Source organism: Arvicanthis niloticus, chromosome 5 (genome assembly GCF_011762505.2).
Source record: "Arvicanthis niloticus isolate mArvNil1 chromosome 5, mArvNil1.pat.X, whole genome shotgun sequence".
Lineage (NCBI taxonomy): Eukaryota > Metazoa > Chordata > Mammalia > Rodentia > Muridae > Arvicanthis > Arvicanthis niloticus.
Window position 1 is genome coordinate 69,944,351 of NC_047662.1, and position 12,939 is coordinate 69,957,289.

Consider the following 12,939-nt stretch of genomic DNA (forward strand, 5'->3'; position numbering starts at 1 on the left):
TAATACTTGCTTATCAAGTCAGAGACATGGTTGATTTCACAAGCTGGAGGTTTGAACTTGAGTAAGACATTTATAAAAGCTCAGATGGGGCAATGTCCTCCCCAGCCCAGGTGCCACTAGGCACAGCAGAAGAGACTAAATTCAACAGGGGAATGGCTGGACACTCAGGGTTTGGGAGTATAAGCCCCCACTTCTGGCTCAGGGGGTTGAGAAGCAGGATAAACAAAATGAACTTGGAAAAAAATTGGGAACCCAGCAATTGCCTTCTGCAGGGATGAGGCTCGGGAAGGAAGTAGGGACAGCAGCATTTCACATCACTAACCTAACTTGCAAGGGACCATCTTCAACTGACCTTAAGAGTAAGACCAAATGGCTGATGGGAGAATCCACAGGAGGGAGAAAGGGGAGCGTGTCTGGGAAGGGGCAACAAGCCCCCTCCTTTCTGGGCACAGGAAGGCAGCCAGGCACGAGGTCCAGGCAGTGACCTCACAGGGACTGCACAGTTCTTGCATCTTAGAGATCACCCACCTGCCCCCACCCAGCTACTCATTTTGCTCAGCACTGGCAGATGTGGGGCCACTCTCTGGGCCCGAGGGAGTGGATGGCTCTGCAGCCTGGGGCCTTGCCTCCTCTTCTATGTCTCCTCCCTTGGAGGCAGCACTAGCTTCTGTCCCCTTGGCCTGGGGCTCTTGGCTCTCAGGGGTGGCAGCAGCCTTTCCTTCTTGGGCAGTGCCCTCATCGCTGCAGGCGCTGATCTCCCCCTGCTTCTGCTCTTCCTCGGTTGGTGAGGAGGCTGAGGAATCACCCCCACCCTCCTTCCGATTTCTCTTGAAGGACAAGCAGCTCAATTTGAAAGGCTGATTGAAAGAGAATTTCTTCTTCTTCTTGGGGGTCTCATTGGGGGCGACCTCCCCCTTGGCCTCAGCTTCCTGGCTAGGGGGCGCTGGCTCGATGGCATCACCACTAGCCCCAGATGCCTCATCTGTTCCGTTCACGAGTGGTGACTCCCCTTCACCCTCGGGGGTTAAGTCTCCATTGCGTTTCACGTGGCCATTCTCCCGTCCGTTGGCCTTCACGGGGAAGCGCCCGCTGCCTCCTAGGCGGTCACGTCGCCACGGGGAGCCTTGGAGCTCTGGCTGCCCATGATGGGGGTCTGCTGAGGGCGCCCGGAGCCGCCCCTCGCTGGCGCCGCAGGGGATAGTTTGAAGGCCGAGTGGGCAGAGGGGTGGGGCTGCGACCGAGGGGGAGGGGTACGGGAGGTAAAGCGCGCTGCACCCCTGCTCTGCTGCCAAACCGCTAGCTGCGCCCACCTCTGCTGCTCCCTGCCAGAATGCCCAGCATGATCTTTTCTAGTTCTACCCATTTGCCTAAGAATTTTGAATTATGTGTATGTGGTAGTTTGAATAATAAATACCCTCCATAGGGTAATGCATTTGAATGTGTCATCCAGGGACTGTCACTCTTTGAAAAAAAAAAAAAGAAGGATCAGGAGATATATAGTCTTGTTGAAGTAAATATATCAGTGAGTCTGGATTTTGATGTTCAAAGGCCCATAAAAGGCCCAGACTGACTCTCTCTGTCTCTGTCTGTCTCTCTGTCTCTGTCTCTCTGTCTCTGTCTCTCTGTCTCTGTCTCTCTCTCTCTCTCTCACTCTCTCACCCTCTCTCTCTCTCTCTCTCTCTCTCTCTCTATCTGTGTGTGTGTGTGTGTGTGTGTGTGTGTGTGTGTGTGCCTCTGCCTATGGATCAATATGTAGCTCTCTGTTATTGCTCTAGCACCTGACTGTATAACACCATGTAACTCACTGTGATGGTAATGAACTAACTCTCTGAATTTAAAAACAAGTATACAATTACATACTTTCTCTTATAAGAATTTCACATAGAAATTTCTGGTTTCTTCTGAAATTCAGTTATGTCATGTAATATTTTTGTGGAAGCAATCTTGTGAGAGGACATGTGATGTTTTGCTAAAGCAGACACATGAGAGGATGTTTTGCTGAAACAGATACATGAGAAGGCATGTGATGGTTTGGTTGAGCAGGCATTTGAGTGGGTGCCTGATGTTTAGAAAGAATATAAATATAATGTCACAGATAGTGAGAGGATGCTCTTGCATTGTCGTACCATTCAAAGGCTGTTTCTCCTCTTGTCTTTGTTGGTCTCTGCTGGTCTCCACACGATAGAGAGAAATACACCAAGAACTCCTCGTGGCATTTCAACTGATTCTGGTTTTATCCACTGACTTGAGCCCATTTTGCAGAGCCTTACTCTTTCTGTTGGAGGAAGCCACAGCTACTGATTTATGTTTGTTGTTTGCTTTTGGGCTACACTGTGAACAACAAAAATTGTAATCACCACAGAGAACTACTTCTAAACAGGTCTACAACCCCCTTTTCCTATTAATCTACTTCTACTACCTGTGGTGGGTGGGCTAGAAGGGAAGTTAAAGCATTTAACAACCTAACTAAAATTGATTTTGAAAAATCTAAGCCTACAAAAGTTGCATTGGTCGTGATTATTCTTCACAGCAAAATAACAGTGACTAAGACAGTACATATGTTTCTGTCTGTGGATTTGTTCACATGACAACATTTCCCATGGAGACCAAACAAGAAACAGATCCTCTGGAGCTGGAGTTAAAGGGAATTGTGTATCACTGGATGTAGAACTGATAAGGAAAATCTGGTCTTCTGTGAGAGCTGTACCTGATCCTAACTGCTGACCCATATCTCCACTGTCCCTAATTATTTATTATAACTTGTAAAACCTGTTATCAACTGAGAGCTTACTTTTCAATGAAGAATTAATTATCATGATGCCTGCAAAAAGAAAATAGTATACACCTCTAATGTATATTAAAAATTCAGAAAAATGAATCATAGTAAGTACTTTTAGTAAGGCAAAGTAAGTAGTGTTGAAAATTCCTAGGTTTTTGTTACAGGAAAATTGTATATTTTAAATTATAAAAAATGAAGTAAGAAATTTTCATTTCACAAGCAAAATAAGTTTGGTGTTTTGCTTCACAACACTGTGGATATGAGAAATTAATAAAATTGGATGTTTTAAATCTGATAATGAATGATTTTTAAATGTTCTTGTCATAAAGAAACAACAGTTACTTGAGTTGATGACTACATTACATAGTCTCATTAGGTCAAGCCTTAATGTGTATGCTTGTGTGTGTGTGTGTGTGTGTGTGTGTGTGTGTGTGTGTGTGAATCAAGGCACTACAGTATGCTATCAACATTAACTATTATTTTAATTAAAATGATAATATAAGTCTATCAAGACAACTCAATGGATACACAAACCTGTAAGCAAGCCCAATGATCTTTACTCATGCTTAGAACTCACAGGTGGGAAAGACCAAGAGAGCTTCCTTGAGTTTTTTTCTGAAGTCCATATACATTCCCTAAACACCTATGGAAAAATATATAGACAATAAATAAATAAATAAATAAATAAATAAATAAATAAATTGATAGATAAAAACATTTTGAATAAGTAACTTTGAGCATTCAATTGATATACTATATGTTTAAGTGACAGATAGACCAAAATATTCCCGGAATGTTTTGTTTATCATTATACTTTAGATACTTCTAAATATAAGATAGAGATGGAGCTGTTATGATGACACAAAAAGGCAGTCCCAGCTCTCCTCCTTTCTTTGTGTAGCCTGCCAATCAACTACAGTAAGGAGTCCCAGATTTTCTGATAAAACTTCAAATACATATAAATTTTTATGTGTCTGACTATCTGTCAGTATGTATACCATATATATTCTTGGTTTCTACAGAGGCTAGAAATCAGCCTCTAGTCCCTTGAAACTGAAGTAAAGACCATATGGGGTGCTATGAGGGTGCTGCCATCCAAGGCAAAGTACTCTGAAAATACACTACTAACACTTTACTACTAAACACTGAGTCATTGATCCCATCCCTATTGAATTATTATATTGTCATTTTTCATAACTTTCATGGGATTTTCAAGTGAAACATGGAAAATAATGATCTAAAAAAAAAGAGAGTTGATCTACTCTGAGAGGTTAGAATGTGCGTGTTGCCTCATGAATACTACTATGAATGCTTTAAAAATCTAGAACTTAGAACTACCCCACTCAGTTCCTAACTCCCTTTTGAGATAGAATACTCCAATCTCTCTTCTGAATGCTAAATATACTAATATTTAAACTGTAACTTTTGAATAAATTTTCCTTTGTTGTACAAAAGCCAAGGCAGAGCTGTCACATTGCTGTGTATCATCAAGTTTGGCACAGATAGATTATAGATAGATAGATAGATAGATAGATAGATAGATAGATAGATAGATGATAAATTGATGCTAGACAAACTATATGCAGGTAGATAGACAATAAACAAGTGGGTATACCAGAGATAGTGTATGGAGCAGAGACTGAAGGAAATGCCATCCAGAGACTGCCCCACCTGGGAATCCATCCTATATACAGATACCAAGCCCAGACACTATTGTGTATACTAAGAAGTGCTTGCTGATAGGAGCCGGATATAGCTGTCTCCTGAGAGGCTCTGTCAGAGCTTGACAAAAACAGAGGCAGATGCTGAGCACCAGGGCCCCAATGGAGGAGTTAGAGAAAGGATTGAAGGAGCTAAAGAGATTTGCAATCCCATAGGAAAAACAACAATATCACCAACCAGACTCCCCCCGCCTCCAGAGTTTCTAGGCACTAAATCTCCAGCCAAAGAGTATACATAGAGAGACCCATGGCTCCAGATGATAGGCAAGTAGATTGGGAATTATATGATAGACAGATTTTAGGTAGATAGAGATTGATAGAAGAATATGTGCAATCAAAAAATATGAAAGATTGTTTTCAGTAATATCCTTACTCCTTATTGTGTTTTATTTCTAATTTAATCTTTATAACATCATATCTCTAAAATTACTTCAAATTTTAATCAATATTATACATCTTAAATAGCATCCCAACTTTTAAATCCCAGCAGGGATGGATTCTGTTCAATACACACATATTTTTATCAGTGGTGTGACTCTTCAAAATTTCAAGAAATTTTTAATTTCCAAAATGATAGTAGTTCATCATATAATAAAGAGATAAGTCTAATATCTCTTTATCTAATATTTATCTAATATCTGAGTTATATATTAAGATGTAAAGTGGGCAGGGCTATTAATATTATAGTATGAAAGTTCAGAAATACTTTTCTAAGAGAAATAAAAGTGTACATTCAAGGCAGCTTTGATACACAGGGTAAATAACAAGCAAGTATTTAAATGACTGTAACAAGTAGTAAAAATGAAAGGTATTTAAATAATATTAAAGGAAATAAAAATGAAGAAAGAGAACCTTAAGACAAAACAAATAGGTCTGAGGAAATAGAAAAGCAGAACTAAACATCTGTCTGCATGATGATGATCACATGAAATATGAACATCCAAAACACTTCAAGTAAATGTCTGGTTGCCAGGTAAAGTAAATAGTAAAAGTACATCTCCTCCTAGGCGACATGATTGAGATATGTTTGTGCAAAAAACTGAAATCAAATGAATAAAAATTTCATTGTGGAAGAAACCTATGTAGCTATAACTTTGCTTTTTTAAAACAAGAGTACTACCAGAAATTAGACATGGGAGTATGCACCTTTAATCTCAGCACTTGGGCAACAGAGGCAGGCAGTCTCTGTGAGTTGAGGGCCAGAATGTTCTACACAGTGATCTAGAAGACAGTCGGGACTACAAAGGGGGCACTATCTCTACCAAATGAAACAAACAAAAGATTATTACCAGAAACAGGAAGATTATGTGTTAAAATTAAGAAGTGTCATAATTGGGAATTTTACCAATTCTAAATAGTCAAACCAAAACCACTACAGACTAAGTAAGCATAGAAGCTTGTGAAACAGGGCCATGAATCACAGGGAGCCTACCCAGAAATTGAATGTTTAGAGCTGAAAAAGTAAACACAGATTCAGAAATCTCTAGTGATGTGAGGAAATTAACAGACTAGAATTGCTTGGATTTTTATTAATTCAGGAAATTTGAGTTACATAATCTTTATATATATAAATTTATATATTTATATATAACTTATGTATAAATATATATAAACTAATATATATATATATATATATATATATATATATATATATATATATATATTTGCCAAAACAAATTATAATTTTCTACCCTAAAACATAATTTCACTGAGTTAAAAATCTTAAAAGCTGTGATACTGAGATAAAGTGATTTGGTTTATAAATCCATAATCAAAGATAAATACAAAATATTATTAGTAATAAACTGTGAGCAAACTTCTGCCTAACCCAGAAGGAGTACAGAGATTATTAAATTACATATATTTAACTAAATGATAATGAACTTATAATAATCTATTCCTGTGTTGAGAATTTTACTTCAATTTGGACTGATGTAATTGAAATTAGATTTCTTTTTCTCCTTCCTGGTGAATCAGACAAAATGTCAACTAACAATTAGTTACCCCTTGATCACAGGAAATGAATTTATGCCAGCGATTATTTTAGTTTGTTGATGTAAGGTCAGCATACAGACAATAGAGTTGTTTGCAAAATACGAATGATTTTGCTGGGTTTCAAAAGAGCCAATTGTATATAGTACATTAGCGATGGAAGAGATGTACAGGAAGCACATTGTGGAGTTCAGTGGAGTGTATCTGTTGCACACTATATGGTAAGAAAGGAGATTTGCCTCAGCTTGATGTGAAATCATAGAAAATTATTTGATGATAATTTTCATATTATCTCAATATTCACATCAACCACTATAGCAATTGAAGTAACTCCTAGCAAGCAAAGATAGTAATTTGTAGTTAATTCTCCAGGCTCATATGTCATTACACGTTTTTGAATTGTTGATTTTTCAGTCCATGACCTAGAAGGCAATACCTCTGAATTCTCACTTTGCACGTTACTCTTAAACTCTGAATCTCTACAGAATATCTTAGAAAATTCAAATAATGGCACAGTTAATAACTCTTCCTACAGTTATAAAGATAATATTTCCTGTTTCAGGCATGTAAATGAGATTCACATTTTCAAACATAACTTTAATGAGTCCAATGATTCTAATGATATGGATGCTATTTCTGCTTCTAGGCAAGGTGAAATAAAAACTAAGTTTATCTCCACGATAAAATTAAAATAAGAAAATATTTGAAACATTGGTTTTCGAGAGATGTAATTTAGAAAATACAGAAAAGTAATCCTGAAAAATTGAAAATCAATGAGACCCTAATTCAGTATGTTGCCTAAAGAGCATCCTTTCTCAGGTAGGATGGGGAACTCAGAAAAAATGCAGGAAATTTTCTGAGTTGATGCTTTACAGCTGAGCTAGTAGTCAACAGAAGAACAGATTTGGAAAAGCGGACTATTACAGAAACCTATGTATGAACAATGAGTCCCACTCACATGTTATATTGATAATAAACATGACATACATGGTGCCAGAAAAACAATGACTGAAGAGAATAAAGAAAACAATTCATGGCAGTACCAATGCCAGAATGGAAGATGTCAGTTAAGGATATCTGATGTGATACTAAGTAAATTCTCCTTCGAAAAGCAAAATTATCAGCCTAGGCAGAACTCTGACCTATTCCATGACAAATAAGTCAGAAAACTTATTTTAAGATGACATGCATAATATTCAAGAATATTTGAAAGAATAAATATCTGTTTAAAAAATCTTTAGTATAGTTAAGCAGATCATCCATGAAATAAATCAAAGATACTTACAACAAAAAAAAAAAATTAAATAATAATCTAACAGTAGGAAAAACAAAACTACAGCTATGACTAAATAGCTTAATTTTAAGTCACAATGTATTATATATTTTATTATATTAAGAACTATCAAATGCCATGTTGTTGAACAATGAAATCTCTAAATGTGTTAAGCACACAAGCTTGTGATCTGAAGGCAAGAGTCGTTGGTCCTCAAGATAATACATTGTAAGAAAGATTAAAAGGAAGAGGTCATAAAAACTAGCACACAACTATAACCATTGTAAAAGCCATTAGATTCAATGAGAAAAAAATCAAAAACAAAAAACAAACAAACAAACAAACAAAAAAAAACAACCCGGAGTTTGGAGAAATACAGACATTAAGACATTTGAATTCTCCTTTCCTGGAAAGGTTAAACAGAGTCCACATTTATTCCTTGTAAGAATGAAGTCATGATGTTTTTCTCAGGAGAAGCTCAGTGGTCAGATATGATTTGAAGCAGGTCACATAAACATGGCTTGAATATATATTACAATCCAATGGAACCTCAGAAGTAAATGAGGCATTTAGCATATTGTCATATTGTTTGCACAGTCTAAGATCAATTGATTACTCTCATCAATGAATTGTTAAAGGGAATGAAAGTTTCCAGATACTGTCCAAGGCAAAAAAAAAAAAAGTGGCCTAAGAAAAGAAACCTCACATATGTTATGTGAACTGTTTTCTGTCAGAAGATGTTATTAAATAATTACATATATAAACACAATAAATATAAATAGCAATACTCAAAAATACATTTATTTATTATAATAGTCACTCTTAAGTGTTCACCGATGGATAAATGCATTAAGAGAGTGTAGCATACGGATCCATACGACACTTTAAAAAGAATAAAGCACAGTAGGAGGGAAATGACACAATCTGTGTACAACTGAACCTGTGAACCTGGAGGACATAATGGTAAACAAAACAACAAATCCCTTCTACAAATCTAAAAATAAATCAAATAGTACAAGAAGAAACTAGAATGAATTTTGCTATATTAAAAAATATAGAAGTCTTTAGTAAAAACGGTGAAATATTAAGTTTTATGAGAGGAGTGAGGTTCTAGATCTCTTCAACAACAGTATCAAGGCTAATAATCAATCATAACGTATTCAGGCCACGGATCTTTTAGTCATAAAGGTCTTGTTTTGAAACAAATCACTGACCACAAACCCACTTTATTCAATTACTACAGTACTGCCAAACATTTTTGTCAAGGGTTGCTGCTTCAACTCATTGCCCAAGTTATAAGGCCTACTTCCTGTGAACCCATAAAACATAGGCCTCTGGATGATATCCTAGAGGACATCATCATACAGCAGTATGAAATAATGTATATAGGAACAAATATATTATCTATATACTTTAAAAAGTAATACATAATTTTTGAATTTCAACGTAAAAGCATAAGAAGACATAAATTATGAAAATGTTAAAAAAGCTAATGTATCTTAAACTCTGATAAATTTATGTTAAACTTTTCTGAACAAAATGATATATAAAGTCCATAGAGAAACATTTTTACTGTAATTACTGCTATTCATTATTTCACATTTTTCAGTTTTTCATTTTTCTGGATTGTCTTCAAGCTCTAAGGTAGCATTTTTGCCATTAGCAAGCCATGACATTCTATTTTTAGATAGCCATTTCAAATATTGTAATAGACAAACTGTAAGTTATGTAATAAAATTATACAATAATTATCTGCTAATTGATCTAACCAAATGATGTTATTAAAAAATATGCCATCCAAAGAAAATATTGAAGAAATAACTTTTCTGGTATATACATATTCTCAACCTTTAAAATTAGCCCATTTATTCCATTATTAGGAAGACAACTCCCTAAAACATACAACATATTTTAAGACACTTATATAAAATATTCTAAAAAGGTCAGATAGAACAAGAAAAATGATGAATAACCACTTTAGTTATTGGAGAATGCTACTTATAGTCACAATATTATATCTACATGCATACATACACACACATACACACACACAGAGAGAGAGAGAGAGAGAGAGAGAGAGAGAGAGAGAGAGAGAGAGAGAGATTAGAAAAAGCTGTAATAAAAATGATTGAGCAGGAAAGAATTGACAAGGTCAAGAATAATTGTAATCCTCACACATTTCTCTGAAAAATCCAAACTTGCAGGATTCCAAGAAAACAATGTGGTCATTTTTTAAAAAACAGACACTAGCATTAGTCCTTGCAACTCCTAGTGACTTTGCCTCAAGGTTATTGAAGTTTTCCTCTAGATAATCAAATTTTCAGTTCCTCCAAAGTCTAGCCTAGCCAGCCAACCTCTAAAAAATTAGTATTATTTTGTCTTTTGTGATTTATAAGGCTAGAGTTACAGGCAATGGTAACCCACCTCCTGTGAATGCTCAGAACCAAACATGGGTCCTATGTAAGAAAATCAAGTGTTCTTAAATGTTGAGCTATTATTATAGTTTTGTGAAGTAATTTTTAAATAAATAAATAGAACATAAATTTCAGCAATTACATTAAAAGAGAAAATAAATGTAAAACTATAAAAAAGTGCAGAAGGGTAAAGATATATAGTAGACCTTCTATTTCTTCAGCCTTATGTATGCAGTACAAACGTTCCAATAAACAAGCTTCCTCAAGTGACTCATTTAATTATACAGATAACATGAGCAGGAATAAGAAAACAATAATAAGCATCAATTAGAAGTCTAAGATAGCAAAATTAATTAGAGAACATATATAAGTACTTTACATCTTTAAAAATGATTGGAAATTTTAAAATATAAAATAGGTAGTAATGCAATAGGCATTAGCAGTAATAAAATTAATCAAACTGAAGGAACAGTCTGTGCAAATGAGGACAATTACTTGAAAATGTTCAGGCAATGAAGACAGAAAGCAAAGAGAAAGTAAGAAAGCTTTTATAATCTGTTACTGTACTAGTTACTTTTTGTTGTACCAATAAAGTAATATGACCAAGAAAGACTTATGTAAGGAAAAGTTCATTTTAGCTTTTTCTTGCAGAGTTAGAGTACATAATGGAGGTAGAGTCATGGCAGTCAGCTTAAGGAATGGTATCTGGAAAAGGATGTTGATAAATCTCATCTTATCTGTAAACAAAAACCAGAGAAACATAACTGGAAGTGGGCCAAAGCTAGAAAGTCACAAAGCCCACACATTGATTCATTTCTTCCAGCACAGATCCACTTCCTAAAGTTTCCTTATCTGTGACACAGTACCAACTGCAGTCTTAAGTATTCAAATACCCAAGTGTATGAGGGACTTTTCTTATTTAAAGCAGGATAATTACGCAGTGCCAACTCATAAAATGTTCAGGCTTTAGATTTTAGTAAAACAGAAAAAAACACTGAGAAAATCAGGAAATTAAAAAAAAAAGGAAGAAAGAAAGGAAAGACAAAAGAGAGAAAGAAAAACAGACATATTTCCTTACTTTCTAATGAAGGCACATTATGGAGTGTAAGTGGAAATAAGCATTTTCAACAGATTAATTCAGTCTGAGAAAAGAAAGCATCATGTTGTCACTCATCATAGGTTCTAGATGTTTTATCGATACCTGATACTGATCTGAATGGTGATGATCACAAACTATCAGCATCTAGTTAGGGTTGACAATGGGACTGGACAAAGGGCCAAAATTCAGAAGTTTCTTCCTGGGCCATGTTCCAACTTCACAAACACACAGCCAAATAGTTACCAGGTTCCAAAGACCTCCTGGCAAGTCACCACTTTGTGCCTTCTCTCACTCATCTACAGCTGTCTCCTGAGCAGCCAAGGTTCTCTTTGTGTGGCTCACTCTTGTTAGCTGATTAGTCTTAGATGCACATGTTAAGATGGTCCTTTATCCCATTGTCAATCCCTGTGAGGGTTAATACAGGTTAACTATTACTGACACACATTAGGTTTCTTTTCCTTACTTTATACTGTGCATTTATGTTTTATTATGCACCAAGTTTCCAATACAAATATAATAGTATTTTGGGGTTTATATAGTTTATTTTTAGGAGACATACCTTTTGTTCTTCAGTAGTTCCAAGAAGGCCATTTTTGCATGTGAAGCCTAGGAAAAAAAAATAATCAAGAAAAGTCCCTGATGTTTACAAGTAGGCAACTGTCTGTCACAAAGTTCCACTGACAAGTTTCAGAAAAGGGCAGCAAGCTTTTTAAAGTTCTTTGGGCAACCAGTCTGATTGATCCCTTTCTAGATGTTTGTCAAATTGAAATGGTGGTACAAAGTTATCTTGTGCTCAATACAGATTCCTGTATACATCACTCTGAATGCGGAGAAAGAGTTTGCTGGACAGAGTTTTGTGTACCTCTTTATCAAGCAAAAGTTATAAGGCAGCTAGGATACATGAAACAGAGGGAATTACATGTAAATATATAGCTATTTTCCTTTAAATGCTTCTAATTCAGTCTAAAAATGTGGATACTATCAAGTGTCTTCTCTAGCTTTTGGTGATGTCATTGAGTTTTTCTGACCATTGACTAAGAGACATTTAGAAAAGGAGAATCTGTAGATGAACTGACTGCATCATTAGTACACACTGCTGCTGCTTCAAGAATGGGCTTCCCCATCGATTTATCTTCTCACTGCGTCTTCCTCTTCCATGCCTACTTCTGCCTGGCTCCTCTGTGAGCTTTGTTTTTCTGATCCAATGGAACCAAGTGAACATCCATTTCACTTGACCAGATGCTTTTCTCTCGGACACTAAAAGAAGGGCTAACACAATAATATTTTTATATATCAGGTAATTTGGCTTCATGGAGAGTACCAGGCTTAGTTTCAGCTCTCTGCCTTTAACTTTTCTGACTTGCCTGTGGGAAGATCAAAGCATACTCCCATATTTCCTCTTGAGAGGTACATTGTGGTAACTTTGGACACATTGCAGTAGAGCTCAGACTCCTGTTAAGTTCTTTCTAGTCACAGCTGACAGCCTGAATTTTCTCTTCCTCCTCCGAGTCAGTGTCACACAGCCTTTCTCACCAGTGATCAAAGACCAGTTCAAATCAGGAAGCAGCTGAGTACCTGCGATTGCAGGCCAACTGGCATGTGAGAGCAACTGAGCATGGCAAAGAACATGGATCTCTCCTCGTTAAAATTCTGGTTATAAT

General features: G+C 36.2%; 1 pseudogene; it reads right to left on the reverse strand.

Moving 5' to 3' along the window:
* Positions 1 to 409: 409 nt before the first annotated feature.
* LOC117709498 (MARCKS-related protein pseudogene) lies at positions 410 to 1,150 on the reverse strand (annotated as a pseudogene).
* Between the last annotated feature and the right edge of the window lie 11,789 nt (positions 1,151 to 12,939).